General features: G+C 35.8%; 1 pseudogene; it reads left to right on the top strand.

Moving 5' to 3' along the window:
* LOC131543895 (uncharacterized) overlaps window positions 1-21,156 on the top strand; it is a 43,618-nt pseudogene extending 22,462 nt beyond the window's left edge.
* Window positions 21,157-21,868: the final 712 nt, after the last annotated feature.

The following is a 21,868-nucleotide window of genomic DNA, read 5'->3' as shown; positions in this document are numbered from 1 at the left end:
CTTAGATCTGCAGACTGGCTCTGACTTTTGCCAACTAGCGTAAACTTCTCCAGACTCTGAAATCCGGGCAAAAGTTGTGTAGTGAACGGCAGCTTTCAAAAATGTATTTAAAGCTGTTCTTATAGGTTTAGCAAATAACTCCCTTTGTATCAAGTACCTCTATTTAGTGTTTACAGTTTCAGAGTTGGTTCTATGAAGAATTCATAGAACCCACAAGTATAGTAATGTCAGGAATATTGACCTTATGGGGAAATTTTTTGGTCCCCATGAAAAAACAAGTTTATAAATCATACAGAATTTTCTTTTTTGAAAATCTAAAGTTTTGTGTGAGGGGTCTGGTTAGGGGTAGGGGTAGGGGTAGGGGATAGAAAACAGTTTGGACAGTATAAAAACCATTACGTCTATCTCACGACCAATTCGTACCTATTTTACAAGGTGGCTAATTCGTATGAATTTGTACGACCTCACTTGTATGATTTTGTATGATTTCTGTGAGGGGTAGGTTTAGGGGCAGGGTTAGTGGTGAGCATTCGTACAAATCCCTACGAATTTGCCACCTCGTAAAATATGTAAGATTTTTCACAAATCATACAAATTTGTACAAATTAGCCACCTCATCAAATATGTATGAATTTCGGTGAGATTTGGGCTGGGAATGCCCTCATAAAACATGAAAACCCAACATGTGTGTGAATTTTTTTTTTATTCTGTGGATTTAACTGCTGTCCTTGACTCTGGATTATTTGAGAAAAACACATCCGTACAATGTTTTCTAAGGAGATTACAAATTTCTTTAGGAAACTAGGTTTAAATGGCATCTAGTTTTTGATTCTAATGGGAACCATTGCATTTTAGAATGACTGGAAACGCACATTCAAAAGAGAAAAACATGTTTTAATGTTAGGCTCCATCAGACTCCATGAGGTTAATAGCATTAGCATTAGTATGCTGCTTCTAATTAATTCTCATAAATCATCATTGATGTTCTGTACAGACATTGACTAAAAGAACTCCACAGCACTGCGCCCTGCCTGAAAGAGCTCTAACACAATCAAAACTCATGCGGAGATGAAGTGTTAAAGGCTTCTTTCATTTCATGTATATTTCACAACAAATATATCAAATTATCCACCGTCAGACCATTTATTTAACATTACACCTCAAAATCAACACAAATGTAATTAGAAGTTGAGTTGAACATGGGGGACAAATTTAAATGTTACATCTGACACAAGTGAAGCCCCTCTTTTCTGTTTGATTTCATTTAATTTGATTTGGGCTCACTTATACCATCTGCTGTGTCAGACCTTTCTGCACGGCCTGTAACATCATTTCAGCATTCTCCTCTTTAATGGCTTTCATAAATTGTGCTCTGGCTGTTTAGTTATTACTATCACTGTGACATTTACAGTACATGGAGATTACTTTCAACATAGTATAGCAGATGAACAACTCTATGATTTTAATGGCTGGAGACAATATTTGATTCCATATTAGATAAATTTATCATCCGTTCATGGCGGTGCTTGAATGTCATAATGTAACCCTAAGGCGAACCAGTTGCACGTTTTGAAACAGAGTAACACAAGTCAGTAAATACTATGCTTTACAAATGTATCTCAGATTCTATCACATGTTCAGTATGTTTTATCCTAGTTTTCATTGTGTTTTCAGTTGGCCTGTTCCTCTGACCTAGTTTTCCTTAGTTGCCCTGATTAGTTCATTCTGTTTGTGTATGTATTTAAGCCCCAGTCTGTTCAGTCTTTGGTTGTCCAGTCATAGTTATACTATGTTGTGTTCTCTATCGTCCTACTGCCTTTTTGTTATTATTAAACTCAAAGTTTGGATTGCACCAGCTACCAGACACTATGTGCATGTTTTCAGTTGGAGTTGAACGAGAATACTATTAGTTGTCACTCTCCTTTGTGTGATTTCTCTTTGGTTGAGTTAATCAATCTCATCCTGTATTTAAACAGCTCTAACTTTGAGGTCGAAGAAGTTAGTTAAGAGCTGCTCTCATCCAGCACCTCCTGAAAACCACATGCCTGGCCAATGGCCACCCTTATCCTCCTGTGTCTCCCCGTGCCCGTAGGTGGGAATCCAAGAGCGCTGGGATGCACCTGGGAGCCAAAGTGGTGGATAAATAAATAAATACAAGTTTCCAAATCGGAAATTAGATGCGAGTCGAAATTCAGAAGTAATTTTGATACCAGAGTTTCGGAGTTGAGCGGGTCATAAACTTTAAACATGGTGGAGGGGACAACCATTGCTGCTGTCAATGCTGTTCTCACAACAACTACATCCCTTTGTCTCATCGCTAAAGTAGTGTATTTATAGGCTAGATATGAACAATCATTCGAAGCGTATTGTATGTTTTATAAGCAGTGAAATAAGCATGTATTTGACCGAAATTCCAGAATAGTCAGCAAACTGCATGTGTACGGATTCCTTTTTTAAGTGCCATTTTTATTCATACATATCTCACATGAGAATATCTCCTTTAAATATCTCTGGATAACATATTAAATGTTTCCTTAATCATACAAGGGTTCATTCAAACAGATATGAATGTTTAATGATCTGTTTGCTTCACAGATCCATATCTTTGCGTAAATGGATCTGAAGGCAGCAAGACATAAAATATACACAGCTTGACTAACTTTAAGTATATTTAACTGCAGTACTATGTAATGAAAAATGCAAATAATAGATGTGGTCTTTAAGTTTTAAGGAATGACAAACATCTTCATTTGAACAGTTTCACTTTACAAGTTTAGGACAACTTTGACAAAACAACCCTAATTATATATGTACTGTTAAATTCTAATTAAAACAAGGCACTGCCAGCACTCTTAAAATACTGTCATGTGCAAGTTCTGCAGGAACTTTCTCTAGAAAGTGAGAGAACAAGCATACTAACTCTAAAGCAGAACAGCTGCAGTGTTTTGACAGTGTTCTCGTTCACAAGGGCACTAATAGAAAATGTGAAGTGAAAAGTTGCGATTATCTGGTACCACTGAGATAACTTTGTTACATTTGCATGTTTCTTGTCTTCGGTGTGTTACATTAACATATACAGTGTGACACAAAAGTCAGAAACCACATCCAACATCTGGGATTCAGAATCTAATTTTAACTTGAAAATAAACAGAACATGTTAGGATTTAGAATTTTTTTTTTTTTACATTAACATAGAATTAATAAGTAATTGGGGACATGGTAATTGAGATGTTAGAGACATTTACATCATTGCTGATTATATAATTTGATTTTAAATTGAGAAAAATGCAAAATAGAAAAATTAATGGGTTTAGAAAAAAATGAGCTTTTAATAGTAAAATATTTTATTATAATGAAAAATGTTGAATTGTTTAGCTTTAAAAAAAAAAAAAAAAAAACTTTTACAGACTGAATATGTATTCTTTGTAATTTTCTGCATCAATGTTCAGTGTTCTTTTTTTAATTATTATTGTAGAACTACATAAACAGGAGCTCTATACTCTCTCTCTCTCTCTGTATGTGTGAGAGAGAGAGAGAGAGAGAGTGAGCGTGTTTCTTGCCACATCCTCCGTGAGACAGATGGGATTGTGGGAGGGGGTGTTGCCAATGTGAGGGACATAAATAATAATAATTATAATAATAAAAACTTAATCAGGATTAGAAAACTTCTTAAAGTCTGTAGTCAAGTCCAGACTCTGATGAAAACAGGCAGTAGCCTTCAGCTATAGGTGACATGTCTTTGAATTGAACCTCATTGGTCACCCTGGCAAGACTTCAGTGACCCATATAAATACAGAGAGGAGAAAGGTTCCTTCTTATGGTAATGAGCGTTTCAGTATGAGATGTGGAGAGGGTTACAATCAGCATGCAAAAGGTGCTCAGGAGGGAAAACACACTCACACACACATTCTTTCTACAAACTAACATACATATAAGGGCGTTTCTTCAATTATGCCACTTTTAGCCCTGTGGACTTTTAGAAAATAAACTCTTAAAACACCTCTTTTTTTTTAAACTTTTTAAACATTTTGGAATAAAATGGACAATTTCTTTTTCTCACCAAGCCTAATTTTGTCTACACAATATTTTCATGCTTTTTGCATAATTTGACAAAATCATAGTTTGATTGTAATTATTCTGTTCATGCCATTTACCAAAATTGTTCTTTATCTTTTACATCATGACTTTTTTTTTTTTCCAGCTCACCTTACCAGCATTTGTTTCTCTTTTATAACCAGGTCCACAAATTTTAAACTTTATTTAGGGCATAACTGTTGGTTATGATGAAAATGATGCCACAACAGAGCAACAGTAGAAACTTGTGTAAAAATTGATATAAATGATTTTCATATGTAATAATAATTTGTTTTATGATGGATTTTCTCTGTCTGGATAAAACAATAAGTAAAGTTAAAATTTATTCATAAAACATTTGAAAAGTGGCTAAAAATAAATGATAATGCAAATGTTTTAAGACATTTTATATATTAAATATATATATATTTTTTGGGGATGAAATTTAACACCTGAGACATGAAAGCCTTCAGAGTTAAAGAAATACATGCACATTCTCTCTGCCACTCTACACTGGATTTATAAGTGGTTTTATTCAAGACAAAAACATTATTTAATATCAGTGACATTAATTTATACCAACAAAATTAAATTTTATGGGTTAAATCAGGTAGAAATTAAGGTAACAATAACAGGTCATCAGTTTTTACAATGTGATACACTGTTTCTATCTTATTTTCTCTCTACTAATACAGTCTCTTCACAGTTGTAAATCTGGGATACACACATCCGTGCTCATCTCAGGGACTGAAGCTTGTAAATCGGATTTCCACTGCGTGACATGTGACATTGATCTGTGAGTCATTTCGGTTTATAACTTATGATAAAATAGAGCCTGCATTGATTGTAAGCTTTTAACGCCATGCTGTTCTCTCTCTGGGAGGGAGAAGAAAGACATTGTCAAAATCCACTTTCACACTCTCAAACTATAAGTGTGTGTTTATGTAATCCCTGCTAAAGCATCTATCCATCTCTTCTACCGATAGAGGAGTAGGAAGCTTTACAGCTTTACAGCTTTTGTTCATTACAACAAATAACCTTTTTGGCATCCACCAAGACTGTGCTATGGAGCTTGAAACCAGAAAATGATGTACTATACTTTTAAATGAGAGCGAATAATAAAGTCTCCTCCCATGTCTTTTGGACGTAACGCCACACTGACTATAATAAGACCCTTTCTGAAAGAAAGAAAGAAAAAAAAGAGAGAGAGACTTGAGCCGCCAGTGTGAATGCTCTGGGCCCAGTACAACTGCTGGTTAACATGATGACAGCTTTTACAGGAAGTTGTAGACATCTTGCTGCGGTCACCTTCAGCATTGCCCAGCAGACTCAGCGGTAGCTGTCTCGCCCTCAAACACGGCAATATAGGGTAAATACTGAGCCTCAGTGATCCGTAAACTCATTAAGGGCCTTTTAATTAAACGTCAGGTCATCAGCATGCAAGACACTGAGATCAAGCCTGCAGAAAGCTTTGGATGTCTCACACAAAGGAGACCTTTGAAGTATATAATGAAGGTGTTAATCAGAAGGGATGGATCTAATTGTGAGACCTACCCTTCTCACACTGTAAGAGACGTCCTTGGTTCATCCTCGGGCTGTTGGGACATACTTGAGGCATCATCAGAACCTTGTGGTCAGGCTAAAGCTATCGCTTTGTCTGAGATCAAAAGAGAAACTTATTGTGGACTTGGAAAAGCGGAGAAATGCTGAGTAGCTCAAAGGATAAGGTTCAGGGGTTTTTTTTCAGAGAAGTTTCTTGACTGAAAAAAAAGAGGTGGTTATTTGCAACATTTAATATAAATGGGACATTCTGGGTTCAGTTCAAGTTAAGCTCAGAAACAAAACTCATTCCTTGTTTTGTTTAAAAAGAAAAAATAATAAAATCTGGGTTACAGTTAAGCACTCATGAAAGAAGTGAATGGGGCCAAACTATAAATGTTAGAATACTCACTTTTCAAAAAATAGAGACAAGACACAAAAAATATGCATGACTAAAAAAAACAAACAACAACTTTCTAACCTTCTCTGGGTAAAGGCTGAAGCCTTTTATGCTCACCAAGGCTGTATTTATTTGGTCAAAAATACAGTAAAACAGTAATATTGTGAAATATTACTTATTAATTAGTAATAGACTTTAAAATGTAATTTATTACTCCAGTCTTCAGTGTCTCTTGATCCTTCAGAAATCATTCTAATGTGCTGATTTGCTGCTCAACAAACGTTTCTTATTATTATCAATATTGAAAACTGCTTCATAATTTTGTGGAAACTGATGCTTTTTTTTCAGGGTTCTTTGATAAGAACTTTCAAAAGAACAGCATTTATTTCAAATAGAAATTCTGTGTAACATAAATATATTTAACATTATAAATGACTTTTGATGACTTAATGCATTAAATGCATAATTTAATGCACTAAATAAGTTCATTTTAATACATTTGATTAATTTCTTTAAAAGAAGAAAAAAAAAAAAAAAGACTGACCTTAAACTTTTGAACAGTATGTATATAAAATCTCACTCTCTCTTTCGACTGAGGTTAACTTGCATTGAACTCAGAATATTCCTTTAAAGTTTAGCTTTTTCTTAACGTTAAATCTAGTTTCCCTCTTCTACATTAAAAATGATTGACAGGAAAGATTTTTCTATGCTTATGTGTCTGAAATCTGTGAAAAGCTCCTTCAATATAAAAAAAAAAAAAAAAAAAAGATCAATAATTAGAGAGAAGGGTAATGAAGCAAACCCTACCTATATCATAGAAGCTGAGTCAGTGCAATAGAAGCAGTTTAATGAGTTTGTGCCTCCAAAGTCAATGAGCCACTAGAAAATGAGAGAGGGGGTTAAAGACAGAGAGAAGGAGCAGAGAAGGAGCAGAGAAGGGCAGCCGGGGAAACTCTGCACTCTGTGTAATTTTAATAAACATTGTTTGAGAGTCTCTTGCTGGAGTTCTGTCGTTTGATTGCTTGATAACAATTTAAAATCTGCAGATTTATTTGAAATAATCAAATGAGAACCTTGTGGGTTTTCTGATGGGCATCCTAACATAAGGTCCATGTGACATTTATATTTATTTGTTAATATATTCCTTCATTTATTCAAACTACAAACTAAAAGACTCAGTGACTTAGGCTTCATATAAACTAGAGCATAATGCTCTGTTAAATTCACATCTGTTCTAACACAATAACATTGCTTTTTTTTTTTTTTTTCATTGACAATCATGTTTTAATCAATGTCTGTGTTGTATTTCAGTTGTTTATTGGAGGCCTGCAGGTGTAAACATTAAGGTAAAAATGAATATAATTGCTGTTTTGTTCCTCCCTGGTCATTTGAGAAAGGTCAGAGCAAAGGAGGTTTCTAATTAGGATGCTCCATTAAACCCGGAGCCATTTTGTCTTTCATTGCATGTTACATGACACTGAGGAATAATGGCGACAGATTGTTGTAAATACTGTTTGCTTTGTTCATTGTAAAACACCTCAGTCATATTTTACAAGGTTTAAACAGTCTGCAGCTGCGATAAACGACCGAGAGAAATGAACCTGTTATACAGGGAATTTCAAAAAGTTCTTTCTGAAGAACTTACCCAAACATAAGTTCAGCCACAGTAATTCTGTTTATTGAATTTCTTCAATTCTGTTTCTTTGTCATATGAGGAAATTGACACAAGCACTGTGTAACTGGGTCAATAATATGATTGTTTTTTGTTTTTAACTCAAAATTATATTAGTTTATCAAACTAAAAAAACCTGAAAAATAAACATATTATACCTCTTTTTACGCTTTTAATTTCTATGAAAAATAGAAATGATTTCATTCTATTTAAAAGAAATGATATTTATTACATAAAATTCATTGAAATTATATATATATATATATATATAAGAAGTTTATTATGCTCATTAAGGCTGCATTTATTTGAACAAAAATACAGAAAAAAAAATGTGAGAGATTATTGCAATTCAAAGTAACGGCTGAATTTTCAGCATCATTACTCCAGTCTTCTGTGTCACATGATCCTTCAGAAATCATTATAAAATGCTGATTTATTAACAGTGTTGGAAACTGATGGGCTACTTAATTTTTTAATTTTTTATTTTTTATTTTTGTACCTGTGATATTTTTTCAGTATCACTGAAGACTGGAGTAATGGTGGCTGATGAAAATTCAGTGTGAAAATTCACAGAAATAATCATGTCTTAAAGTATATTAAAATAGGAAAGCAATATTATAAATTGCAATAAAATTTCCCAATATTTCAGTTTTTTTTTTTTTAAATGCCATGTTTACTTCAATGAGTTAGTAATTGATTATTACTGTTGTATACTGTTGTACTGATGTAAAATGTCAATTTCTAAGTGTAAATTGTTTCTACACCATTTTTTATATCACTGCTTACTAACATTTAAAAATAAAGTCTTCAGAATCACAGTATGGTGTTGCAGAAACAGGCAAAAAAGACTATTTATTCAAGTGAAAGATTAATATTTATGAATGAACAGTACAATATACTTGAAATACAGTAAATTAATAATAAAATAAAATAAAATAAAAATACTTTTTTACCTTCAAAAGTATATTTATGAACCTTTTTGCTCTGAGAGATATACTTGGGTAAAAATGTGACAACTAACCCCCAGTCTCATAATTACATGTCAGAAAAGATTTTTTTTTCTTCTTCAAAGTGTTATTGACAGATTTTCAATCACCTTGCATTACATAGCCTTCACCCAAGTAAGCTTAGTGAGAATTTTGAGAATTTGGTTCTGGCCACAGGTGTGTGGAAGCTGTCATATTCCTGACATTTCAGTGCCTGTCAAATATGACCCCGTTTTTGTTTTCATAAGATATGAATGTGGCCTCTGAGAATAACATAATGTAAAAATGCCTGATTGTTTAACACACAGAATCAAACGGGAAATTGGAGTATGAGTGTGTGCAGCGGCGGAGTGGAGTTTATGATTTCTGGAATCTTCTGTGTCCTTGGGGCAGAGGCGGATTAGCCCCTGACTCAAACAGGATCATGAGTTAAGAGAGAGGGACCGTGACAAAGCTGGAAAATGGGAAGAGGGGAGCTCTGCTGTCCCTCATCTGTCCTTTCTGTGACCTCTCTCTTTCCCGCTACCACTAGGAGAAAACCCATTACATTCCACAAACCATGATGGGTGTTTGCTTGTTGCTGCCCTTTTGCACTGATTTGAGACCTGCTCCTCAGCTTTTCTTATAATGGTAATGGATTTGGCCAGGATCATGATTTGGCTGATCTTAGATCAGGTAAAATGAGCTTTGTGATGTGTTGTCGGTGTCAGGCAAAACAGCACACATGGCGGAATGTGCAGATGGAATCGATTAAGCGTCTACTTTTAATCTCCTGAGCGGGAATTTATTTGATCATTGGAACACTTGTCAAATTAGAGAGCACTGTAATTATTGTATTCCGTGGGCTTACAGCTTGTCTGAAAGCGTGTGCTGAAATATTATTTTATGAGGGTGTCATCCGCTGACTCTATGCTCTTTTTAAATATTCCCATCTTTATATTTGAACTCTTCTTCCACTTCAATACTTTAAGTGCTTAATGTCACTTCTGAATCAGGACTATACTGTATCGAGCTGGTATACACTTAAATGGGCTGATCATTCTGTCATTTACTCACCTTTGTGTTATTCCAAACACACTTCATTCAACAAAAGGAGAGATTCTGAAGAATAACCTGGCCGCTCTTTTCAATAGAATGGAAGTGAATGAGGCATTTCAAGCTCCAGAATGACATAAATGTATCATAAAAGTATTTCATTTGATTCATGAGCTATAAGGGCCCCAATACACATGGAAAAGTTATTTTTTCGTTCAGTGCTTTAAGTTCAAAATACCTTTGCAGCGGTATACTGGTAGCGAACATCCTGATGCTGCCCACGCTGCTGGAAGTGGCATCTAGATGAATATGTAAAATGAATATGTGCCGCGTGGTTGAAATCAGCTGGAGAATTACATATTATGTAATGCCTTGGACCAGTGGTAGTGGTGGTTACCAGCCATAGCAAACTTTTCCAGAAACTGTTTCGAACTACTGAAATTAATTCCAAATGTACTTCATTTTAGCCTGATTTTGTTTGGAATGATATCACACCAGTTCATTTTTTGACTTTGTTTGAAGTGTATAGGGCTGTTAGTCATACAAAAGCTTTGTGGGAATGACAGCTTTGAGGAACAGATTGAGATCTACAACATTATTCTGAAAGTATCTTAAAACCCACCCTATTTGTCTCAGTGTGTTAATGAAATAAAGTAGCAACATTCTATTTGTGAATGAATCATTTTCTCAGTGATGTCTTTTCAATGAATCTGGTGAACCAGTTCATAAAGTGATTCTTCATTTAAGAGTAAATGATAACCTTCATTTTGTGGTTAACTATTCCTTTAACAATTAATTTACAAGACTTACTTTCACAAATCTGATGTTTCAGAACACTTGCAATATTACAAATAGTTACAACTGACACTTGTATGATATACCATTATTTATATGTACAGTCATGGCCAAAAATATCGGCACCCTTGGTAAATATGATCAAAGAAGGCTGTGAAAATTAATCTGCATTGTTAATCCTTTTGATCATTTATTTTTTTTTAAATCACAAAAATCTAACCTCTCTGTCACGAATCCGGTCTATGAACTTCCGTTCACTCACCACCAGAGGTCACTCGCTCACCACATTGACTCTCACAGCACACATTACACTGGACTCAATTTCCCATCATCCATTGCACTGATTGCACACACAGCTGATTGCACTGATCACACACCCTACTTAAGCCATGGACTTTCTCTCCCTCACTGCCGAGTATTGTATGCATTTATCACTGTTCTAGTTGTTAGCTACTCTACAGAGCCCTGTTAGTTTCCTAGTCTTTCCTGTTTAGGATTGTGTTTTCCCCTGCCTGGACTATTGCTTACGTTTTGGATTACCTCTCTTGTCAAGCCCCTTTGGATACTGTTCGCCGATCGTCGAACCACGCTTGTCCTAGGATTACTATTTGTCTTGTCCCTGCCATACCTGTTTGCCATTGTTTCGACCCTGCCTGTATTTATGACCATGCCTTTAAATAAAAGCTTGCACATGGATCCGCATGTCTCACGTCTTGCCAGCCCCGTTACACTCTCATTGGATAATAAGAATTTAAAATGGGGGGAAATATCATTATGAAATAAATGTTTTTCTCAAATACACATTGGACACAATTATTGGCACCCCTATAAATTATCTGTGTAAAATATCTGTGAAGTATATTCCCATTCATATTCACAATTTTGAGCAGGGTGATTATGAAAATGTAATTATCCAGCCATGGCTTCCTGTTTCACAGAAATATAAATAGGAGGGAAAACAAAGCCCAAATTCCCTTAATCATCCATTACAATGAGAAAAACCAAAGAATATATTTCTGATGTGCAGCAAAAGATAATTGAGCTTCACAAATTAGTGAAGTGGCTTTAAGAAAAGAGCTAGAGCAGTGAAAATTCCCATTTCCACCATCAGGGCAATAATTAAGAAGTTCCAATCAACATAAAATGTTACGAAACTGCCTGGAAGAGGACGTGTGTCTATATCGTCCTAATGCACGGTGAGAAGGAGAGTTTGAGTGGCTAAAGACTCTCCAAGGACCACAGCTGGAGAATTGCAGAAAATAGTTGAGTCTCGGGGGCATAAAACCTTTAAAAAAAATTGTCAAACAGCCCCTACATCACCACATGTTGTTTGGGAGGGTTTCAAGAAAAAATTCTCCTCGCTCATCCAAAAACAAACTCCAGCATATTCAGTTATCAGACATGACTGGAACTTCAAATGGGACTGGCTTCTATGGTCAGATGAAACAAAAAAAATGAGCTTTTTAGCAGCAAACACTCAAGATGGGTTTGGTGAACACAGGGATAAAAAGTACCCCATGTGTACAATTAAATATACTGCTGTATTTTTGATGTTGTGGGCCTATATTTCTGCTGGAGGTCCAGGACATCTTGTTTAGACACATGGCATCATGGATCTATCAAATACCAACAGATAAAAAATCAATAAGTGATTGACTCTGTTAGAAATCTTATGATGGGCCATGTTTGGATCTTCCAATCGTACAATAATCCAAACACAAACCTCAAAAATAACACAAAAATGGGTCGCTGAACACAAAACCAAGCTTCTGCTGGCCATTCCAGTCCTCTGACCTGAACGCTATAGAAAATGAGTGGTGAACTGAAGAGAAGAAGCACCAACATGGAGCTGTGAATCTAAAGGGTCTGGAGTGATTCTGGATGAAGGAATGGTCTCTGATCTCTTGCCAGGTGCTCTCTAACCTCATCAGGCATTATAGGAGAAAATATAGAGCTGTTAAACTGGCAAATGGAGGTTTCAAAAAGTATTGAATAAAAGGGTGCCGTTAATTGTGGCCAATGTGTATTAGAGAAAGACATTTATTTCATAATTATATTTCCCCCCATTTTAAATTCTTATTATCCAATGAAAGGTTAGATTTTTGTGATTTAAAAAATATTTAATCATTTTCACAGCCTTGATCATCTTTACCAAGGGTGCTGATAATTTTGGCCATGACTGTATATATATATATATATATATATATATATATATATGTAAGGAATAATTGACTTTGGTCCGTTGGATTATTAGAAAAATAATTATTTTAAATAATTTAATTTAAAAAAGTATAATTATTTTTCTAATAATTCAACGGACCGAAGTCAATTATTCCGCTTATACTACGGTTGCCACACCTCAAGACATCGATCAGATGATATATTTCAAAGCATTCGTCCAGTATTTCTACTTAAATCGCTATTGTGAGTAGGATTATTTCTTCCACATGTCATCCAGCGCCTCAGTTGCTAATTCCAAAACGTCATTTTAAACCTAGTAATGGAGGCTTGAGCCGTTGATAACAGATTAATGCAGTTAATACAGTTAATAACTAAGTTATGAGAGAGAGAGAGAGAGAGAGAATTACTTCTGTGCGTCTCTCAATAGTGTTCGGCAGCAATGTCTCTAGTTATAGTGAAACTTAGTTCCTTTTGTTCACAAACAGTGCCGTTGTTGTTACTTCGCTTGTGAGAAGTCATGTAGTTTTTAAGTCGTTTACTGATAAAATCGTCAGAGTAGCGCTAACAACATTAGCGCGATGTATGCTAGTGTGTGTGCAAACCGTAACTGTTCTGTATGTGCGGTCTGTGAGGGAGAGAGAGCGGGAGAGATAGAGTATGTGCTTTCCGTACATAATAAAGCGTAATTTTGTGGCAAAAACATGGACATGATCTGTCGTTTTTGATCATTTTGTTTACTATATTTATGTGTTTGGCCAGTGTCGTTGTGGGTTTTGGTTATTTTGCTGTTGTAAGACCTTTGAAATAACAGAAATCATTTGGCGAACTGCTATGGTCATGTAATGCGGTCAAGAGATGCCTGGAACTACGTTCGCCGTGCGTTTCCCTGAAAATAATTGCACACCTCAGAACGTTCGGCAGCCAATCAGATTCAAGCATTCAACGGCCCCGTAGTATAAATATATATATATATATCATGTTTAAAGTTTTAGCTCTAGTATAGTTCAATTTCATTAAATTAAAAGTAGCCTTTGAAAAAAAAAAAAACACTTATTTTCCAATAATTCTTGGGTAAACACTTTAAAGTCACCATAAAATCAAAATTGTATAAAATCAATATACGTATATATATATATATATATATATATATATATATATATATATATATATATGTAAAAATAATTATATACAATTTGTGTGCAATTAACAAAACATTAACTTCTCTTTAAGTCCGGCCCTACATTTTTATCATTCAAGAAGCCATTTCACTCAGACATACATCACAATAAAGAAGACAATTGCAATGCTGACTTTAAAAAAATTATTTCTGCTGAACCTAAACCTTTATTATTTTCAACAGAAACGCTAAGTTTTGCTTTCAAAGTTCACATTTTTACTACAGCACTTTTAAATGCCTTGTTGGCCTTGTGTTTGTTGTGTTGTGCCAGCTTCTGTCATGCTGTCCTCCTCAAAAGCCTTCAAAGGAAAGCCAGCTTTCCATAGTCTTAAACTTGCATACACTTTTTGGAGGTTAAACCCAATGACAACCTACCTCTTGCTTTCTCCTTATCTCTCGCCGTCATTTCTGACACCCACAGTGCCTTGCTGCAGCTCCCTGTGGCCCCGTATCTAATATTTCTGAAGAGCGCAAGAGGCCTTTCAATACTCTCCTCACCTGCCTCCTTTAAAATCCGATAGCAAAATCCGTCCGCACAGCCCCCCCTCGTGATCCGGATCAATACTGTCAACAGGAGTCCAAGTGTGTGCCGAGACACTTTTATCGATGTGCTTTCCCAGCTTAAGCACCAGAGGAAATCACGGTAGCAGGGGGTTCTTGAGTTTGAAGCACCCCAGGACGGAGAGGGTTTCTCTGGGTCAGGGAGGTGCAGTTCAGCCCCTGTAAGCGAGAGTGATTGAATCCCTTACAAAGGTCCGGAGCTCTGGGTGATTGTGATTAAGCACTGGAGTCGTGTCGAGGGCCATTTCTTGTCCTTTTCCCAGCAGTGGTTGTTAATGTTGCTTTGGTCTTTGATGATGAAATGGCGGGGGGTTGAAGCCGGATATCAGTTCTGACTGAGTAAAAAGTGATTTTAGACTTCCAGTGGATTCGACTTAAGGCTCACTGCTCTGGACATACCTTGTTGTAACAATTGTGTAAAACGGGCAATGAGCAGCAATGGTCTGATGCTCCATGCCATGCTTAGCTCCTCATTTTGCTTTTGGAGTGCTTGGCCCCGTAATTGCTGCTTGCAGCTATATTTAGGGGCAAAGCACCTGGCACCTATTGTATCCGTTAGTGTTCTTATTCTTCTTCTTCTTCCATCCTAAAGTCTATGGCAGCCCAGCTTGCGGGCAGACTGATAGAGGAGAGTCTCAACATTAACCACAGCAAATTTGAAGTCTCTAACTCAAACTCTCTAGCGCCACCACTTGTCCAAAGTTTCACTCATGTTTATGCAAATAACTTTTGAACCGTAAGCCACAAAATGAAAATATTTTTTTCCTCTGATTCCTTGGCTGATGCCGAGTCGAACAGACACAAAAATTAAAAAATTGTAAGGTTTAGTTCTTACGCTATTTTTAATTGTTCGTAAAACCTACTTTTTTCGAACTCGTCAGGCAATTAGTGCAAAAACATTCTTCTGACAGATAAATTAGGGTTAGTGATGTGATGCTCATTTTGCTATCTATTAATTTGTTCAAAATACATAAAAATGCAATTCAGAGACACAATATCTTCTGTGATAAGCACATGTATTTAATATCTTTATTAAATTTCATTGCATTTCCTAAATTGCTCTTAAAATATAATCAGATAAACTGACATTTTTATGACAAGCCAAGGTTAGTTCAGCTTGTAAAATATGATGTGGTACAATTAATAATTTATACAAATAAATAATTTACAATATTTGTTTAATACAACAGTACATTATATAATCTTCTGATTGATTGATTGATTGATTGAAATTCAAAGTTAAGGAAGTTGTGTCAGCTTTTTACATGATGGTTACACAACATTGTTAAATTTAATATTTTCTTTTTGTAATAAACATTTTGTCATAAACCATATGTAACCAACGTGAATAAAAAAGTGTTCATTTTAAAAAACAGTTTAAACTAGTTTTTCAAAGATTTTTATATTTTTCTTCATCTTATTTGTCATTGAACTGTTAATTATTGAGATGAAAGAAGTAATGCAAACATTTCAGTATAACATAGTATTGTAGTATTACTTTTGTTCTTTATGTGGAGATTTGAAGGTGATTATATATACCTCAAATCTTTTTCTTATAAATTGTCTTTAAATCCTACTCATCTTTTAAAGCCCACACACATGAATATCCCCTGCTCTCAGGAATGGGTGATGTGGAGGAGTTGGCTGACATTACGTATATGTGTGTTTTTACTGAAGTGCTTTTCATGTTCAAGTCAACAAATCCACTTAACCTTGCCTTTTTTTTTTTCTTGCTATTTTGTTTTTCAGAAGCTTACTGTGTTTTTATTGTATTTATTTTTTTCCTTCTGAGTCTGTAGAGTCCAGAAAAGTGAGCAAATGTTTTTGAAAAAGTTTTGATTGTCTTTGGAGTATACAAAGCTTCCACAGTGTGTCTTTGTGTGTGTGTATATCTGTCTGTCTTTGAGCACTATTTCAGGGAACTGACAGCACCGAGACAAAATAAAGAGATGAACTGATGAACTCTGCCAGAATACAAAAGGCAAACAAAACAAGCAGTGTTATTTTAGCAATGGATAAGAACATTTTACACTATGCAATTTATAGAGCTTCAAGTCTGGAACTCATGTTCAGGAATAAATTTACAACAGGAGGATGTGCTCGTGAATAAGAAAACTCTTAATATTCCCTCTCTGAAGCACAGGGTTTGATTAGCTTGGCATGTCTTTTGATTAATAGGCACCCATTTCCATTTCTTTTTCTTCATCAGACATTAGAGATATATGTTTTATATTAAGAGAAAGCTTTAAGCTGTGTAGTTTTTCAGTTGTGTCTGTGAAGCTTGTATCTGGGCCATCCTTTGATTTAGCACTTTTGTTTTATTCATGCTAATATGTGTGTTAATTCCTTTTCAGGTGCACAGAGCTGTGTTTATTTCGGTACCGATGTAAACATTTCAGTGATGTTGACATTAATGTGCCTCTCCCAGCTGATAAAACAGAGGAGCCACCAGCTTTGGGACTCTCAAGAGCATTTATTCATCAAATGGCCAGAGGAGAGCAGGGCTTACTACTCAAAGAGAGAGCAGAGGTAAGCTCCATAAATATAACACACACAGACACACACATACACATACAGTATCCTCTTTTAAACCACACTGGCTTAGAGCTGAAGCGTGAGCCTAAGGCAGGGCTTGCTCTCCTTATTGTAAAATGTGGTTGTATTAAACAGAGTCAGAATGCTTTCGGGACTTCTGGGACAGTGGAGAAGCCACAGTTAGAAAGACCTCTTATGAAACCTTGTTTCAGACCCCGCATTCACAAGCGTGAATTTCTGTGCTTGCTCAGGCCGGTTGAGTGAAAACAAAGAAAATCTGTTCTCAATATTTTTGTCTTGTTTTTCAAGAGAAAAAATGTGTAAGATATTAAGACTTCTTTTCAGAGAATTTGTATATTTTTAATTAAGGCAAGACAGAGGCAAAAAAAAAAGAAAAATCCATATCATGTCTTCTTTCAGTTCAGTGGAACAAAAATGTCAAATCTAAACATATAGATATAAGTGTTTATTTTATCACCTTATCTGTTTGCTTCTGTAGATTTCAATGACAATGCATATTTTTAAAGTCTTTTTTCTCAAAATAGCCAGAAATCTCCACTTCAGCAGCACTTCTGCAGCAATTACATGCACCAAACAGTTTTATTCTATATGATTCTCCCCTCTATAAAAACGGTTAACTCTAATATATCAACAAAATAAACACAGATTTTATCCAATGTTCAGATTTCTGTGCTAGACATTTATGCAAATTAGTGCATATTTAATTATAAAGTGCCTCATTTGGTGCAAAACAATTGTCTTAATGCACTGTAATTAATCAACTGGGGAAAGTATGGTGATACCTATTAGTTAACATTTTGTCATGCCTTAAGATTTTTTTTCTACCCCCAATGTAAATTGTTTTTCTTTTTTTTTTTTACTATATGAAACTAACATGGATGAGTAGTTCCCCCACTTGACAAAGTATTTTTGTTCCTTTTTTGTTCCCTTTCTTAATCATCGACACTCTTATTTGTCAGTGACCAGTTGACATTTTACAATTACTGGTAAAGCATCACAGATTTGACAAAAATTTTATTAGGTAAAAACCTTTACTTTTTTTTGGCTTTGCCAAGGACTGAAGGTGTGAATACAAAGGAAAGCATTAAACATCACAGTTACACGCAATACATTATTCAAATACCAGCCGCACCATTGTTTTAGTCAGTGTTAGTGTTTTAACAAGTTCACATGAAGCAAGTGAAGTATAAAGCTGAATATACAAGCAACAAAACACTGTTCCAGCATTCATTCTGCCAGCCAGCAACCAGATAACACAGCAGAAACTTTGCAGATTGTTTTCAGAAATCCAGGGCATTAAATACAGAGGAAGTTTCATTTAGAATGAAGTTTCTAAACAAAGCTGTAAATAACACAGAATTGTGTATCAGGGCTTGTTCTGGTGAAACAACTGAGTGATCAGACAGTCTGGCCTTGATTTAGTGCCTGCTCCAAACTCCCCAGCAATTCCCAGGCCGATTCAGAAACCAGCACAATAGATAATCAAGTGCAATTTATATTCATGGCAGCGTGTGTATGTGTCATGAGCATGGGATATCACTCAAGTATATCTGTCATACAGGAAGTCATGTTTTGTGTGTGTGTGTGCGTGCGTGCATGTGTGTGTGTGAGGTTGTTGCATTGAAAAGAGAGAGACAACAATAAATCCATGATTGCACTGAAGGATATTCTGTCTATATGTTAGAGATATATTTCACTGAACATCTGTGTCAGTGCAGATTGAATGATATGGGTGCCTTAACCTTGGTCTGTCTGTTCGGTGTTAAATAATGCGTGGGTATCAATGCAAACGACGTAGCTGCATGGATCTTGGCCTGTCTGGTCATGGTTTGGATGAAAACAGAACCTTTCAAACTCAGTCTAGAAGAGCTTCCTGTCTTCCCAGCCACCCCAACAATACAGAACAACATCACTATTCAGCTCTACAAATAATTGCACTTTAAACCTTTCTTTGCATCACTGGCTGCCAGCTGTTGCTCAAATCGAGTTTGAGACTCTGATACATACAGAACAACTCCTGCCTCTACAATTTCCTACTTACAGTAACCTAATTGCAAAATCTGCATTCCCCCCCAAAAGCCTGTGGTTCACTTTTCTGAACTTTCACTGTTTCTCACTGATGGAATGATCATTTAAACCCATCCAGAACAGTCGAGTCCATTGAGATTTTTAAGAAATGTCTAAAGACACATTCCTTCTAGACCTTGATTTAGTGCTTTTAATAACACATTAAGTTAAATTAAAATATAAGATAAAAGACAAAATTAAACAAATTGTTATTCAGTTCTGTAATAAAAAATATAAAAATTCAATTATTTTGTTGCCGTTCAGTACACATTTTTTTAGCTATTGTTTGTTAAAAAATAAATACAAGAAGATAGATAGATAGACAGCAATGATGTACAATACAAAAAACATGTAGCAATGATGTACAATACAAAAAAATAAAAAATGAAATAAACACAAGGACAAATAATCTGGTGAAATGATCAAGAACCCACATCCCTTCTGGGGGCCCTTGATTCAGTCCTGTTAAGAAGAAGAAAAATCTAAATTCAATTATTTATTTTTTATTTATTATTATTATTATTATTATTTTATTTTATTTTATTTTTTTGGCATGGCATACTTTAGTACACACTTTTGTTTTGTAAATTCAATTCAATTCAGTTCAATTCAATTATTAAGATAGAATCAGATTATTTATTTCCTGAAACAGTTGCTAGTATTAAAAAAAAAAAAAATACTGCAAACTTTTAGGGTTTTCATTCTCACTTTGTGAGCAAAGAAATGTTACAAACATTTACACGTAGTTTGGTTCTGAGTTCGATTGCTTCAGTCTGTTGTGCTGCTGAGAGGTTTGTGTTTGTAGCTCCGTGTACCTTTGCTTTTTATTGAATCTCTACTTTACTTTCAATCCCTTTTGTCTAAAGTGATAATATATAACTTAATTCCCACCATATTTCTGGTGTTATCTTTCAAACTAATCTAACTAATTTGATCGTTCTCCTTTAAAAACCGCATGAGTGCAGCTTGTTAGCCCGTTAGCTTGTCACCGTGGTTCCATTTGCATTCTATTCGCGCCTATTATTATTTTATTTTTCCTCGCTCCGTTTTCACGAGCTCATCAAACAACAGTGGTAAGTGGTAAGTTAAGTTGGTATCATTCATCAATCACGGTGAGTAATGGCTTCTTCTCCTGCTATTGTTGTTTGCACTGTTTGCCACATGTATAGTTTATCTGTCTCTGTCAGCAGCGAGGGATTCACATGTGATAAATGCAGGGAACTAGTTAGGCTGACAGAGAAGGTTTTAGAACTAGAGACACGCATCCAAACTTTAGTTGAGGATAGTAAGAATGTGAGGGCTGTAGATACTGCTTTGGATGCGACTAGCTCAGGAGTCCTGTACATTGTTCGGTTCGGTAGAGCCCGTGCAGCAGGGCAACTGGGTGACAGTGAGGCGGCATAGTCGCGGGTCAAAACACCACTCTTCCGTTCCGATCAGAACATCAAACAGGTTCTCCCCACTCGGTGACGCACCCACCGAGAAACCTGATGAAAGTGCTCTAGTTATTGGCGATTCTATTGTACGGAACGTGAAAATAGAGACACCAGCCACCATAGTCCATTGTTTACCAGGAGCCAGAGCGCCTGACATCTTGGCAAATTTAAAAGTGCTGACTAATGCTAAACGTAAATTCAGTAAGAATTCGTCGGCGCTAATGATGTTCGACTTCGCCAGTCGGAGATCACCAAAAATAATGTTAAAGAGGTGTGTGAACTTGCAAGTACGATGTCAGACACTGTAATATGCTCTGGTCCGCTCCTGCTTACCGTGGTGATGAGATTCATAGCAGACTGTCGTCACTTAATGGCTGGATGTCTAAGTGGTGCCCGCAAAATAACATAGGCTTTATAGACAATTGGAAGAATTTTTGGGGCAGACCTGACCTGTTGAAAAGAGATGGTGTTCATCCCTCCTGGGGTGGTGCCGCTCTTCTCTCTAGAAATATGGCACATAGTCTTAGAGTTTGTACTTGACTAACTGGAGCCCAGGTCAGGAAGCAGACAGACCGGCTAAACCGATCGTCTGCTAGCCGCCTCACGCCACCAAAGTCAGTTAACTCTCAGCACATAGAAACTTTTTCACCTAGATATCACACTATAGAGACTGTGTCTGTTCCCGAACTAGAAAATACAGAAAACATCCAAACCAAAGTAATAGTAACAATTTAATTGATGTTCAACAAATAAAAACGATATAATACAGATAAACACATGATAAAGCTTGGCTTATTAAATATTAGATCCCTTTCTTCAAAAGCACTTTTTGTAAATGATATGTTCACTGATCATAAACTAGATGTGCTTTGTCTGACAGAAACCTGGCTAAAACAAGATGATTACATTACTTTAAACGAGTCTACACCCCAAGATTACTGTTACAAACATGAACCGCGTCCAAAAGGTAAAGGGGGAGGTGTTGCTACAATTTATAGAAATATTTTCAGTATCTCTCAGAGGTTGGGTTTCAAGTATAATTCGTTCAAGTAATGGTGCTTCATATAACGTTATCCAAAGAAACAAGTGTTAATGATAAATCCCCTGTGATGTTTGTACTGGCTACTGTATACAGGCCACCAGGGCACCATACAGACTTTATTAAAGAATTTTCTGATCTTCTATCGGAGTTAGTGCTGACTGCAGATAAAGTCCTAATCGTTGGTGATTTTAATATCCATGTTGATAATGACAGAGATTCGTTGGGATCAGCATTTATAGACATTCTAAACTCAATTGGTGTTAAACAACACGTGTCAGGACCTACTCATTGTCGAAATCATACTCTAGATTTAATACTGTCACATGGAATTGATGTCAGTGGCGTTG

This window comes from Onychostoma macrolepis, chromosome 01 (genome assembly GCF_012432095.1).
Source record: "Onychostoma macrolepis isolate SWU-2019 chromosome 01, ASM1243209v1, whole genome shotgun sequence".
In the NCBI taxonomy this organism is placed as follows: Eukaryota; Metazoa; Chordata; class Actinopteri; order Cypriniformes; family Cyprinidae; genus Onychostoma; species Onychostoma macrolepis.
Note: the sequence above shows the minus strand (reverse complement) of the source record. Positions and strands in the feature narration are given on the sequence as shown.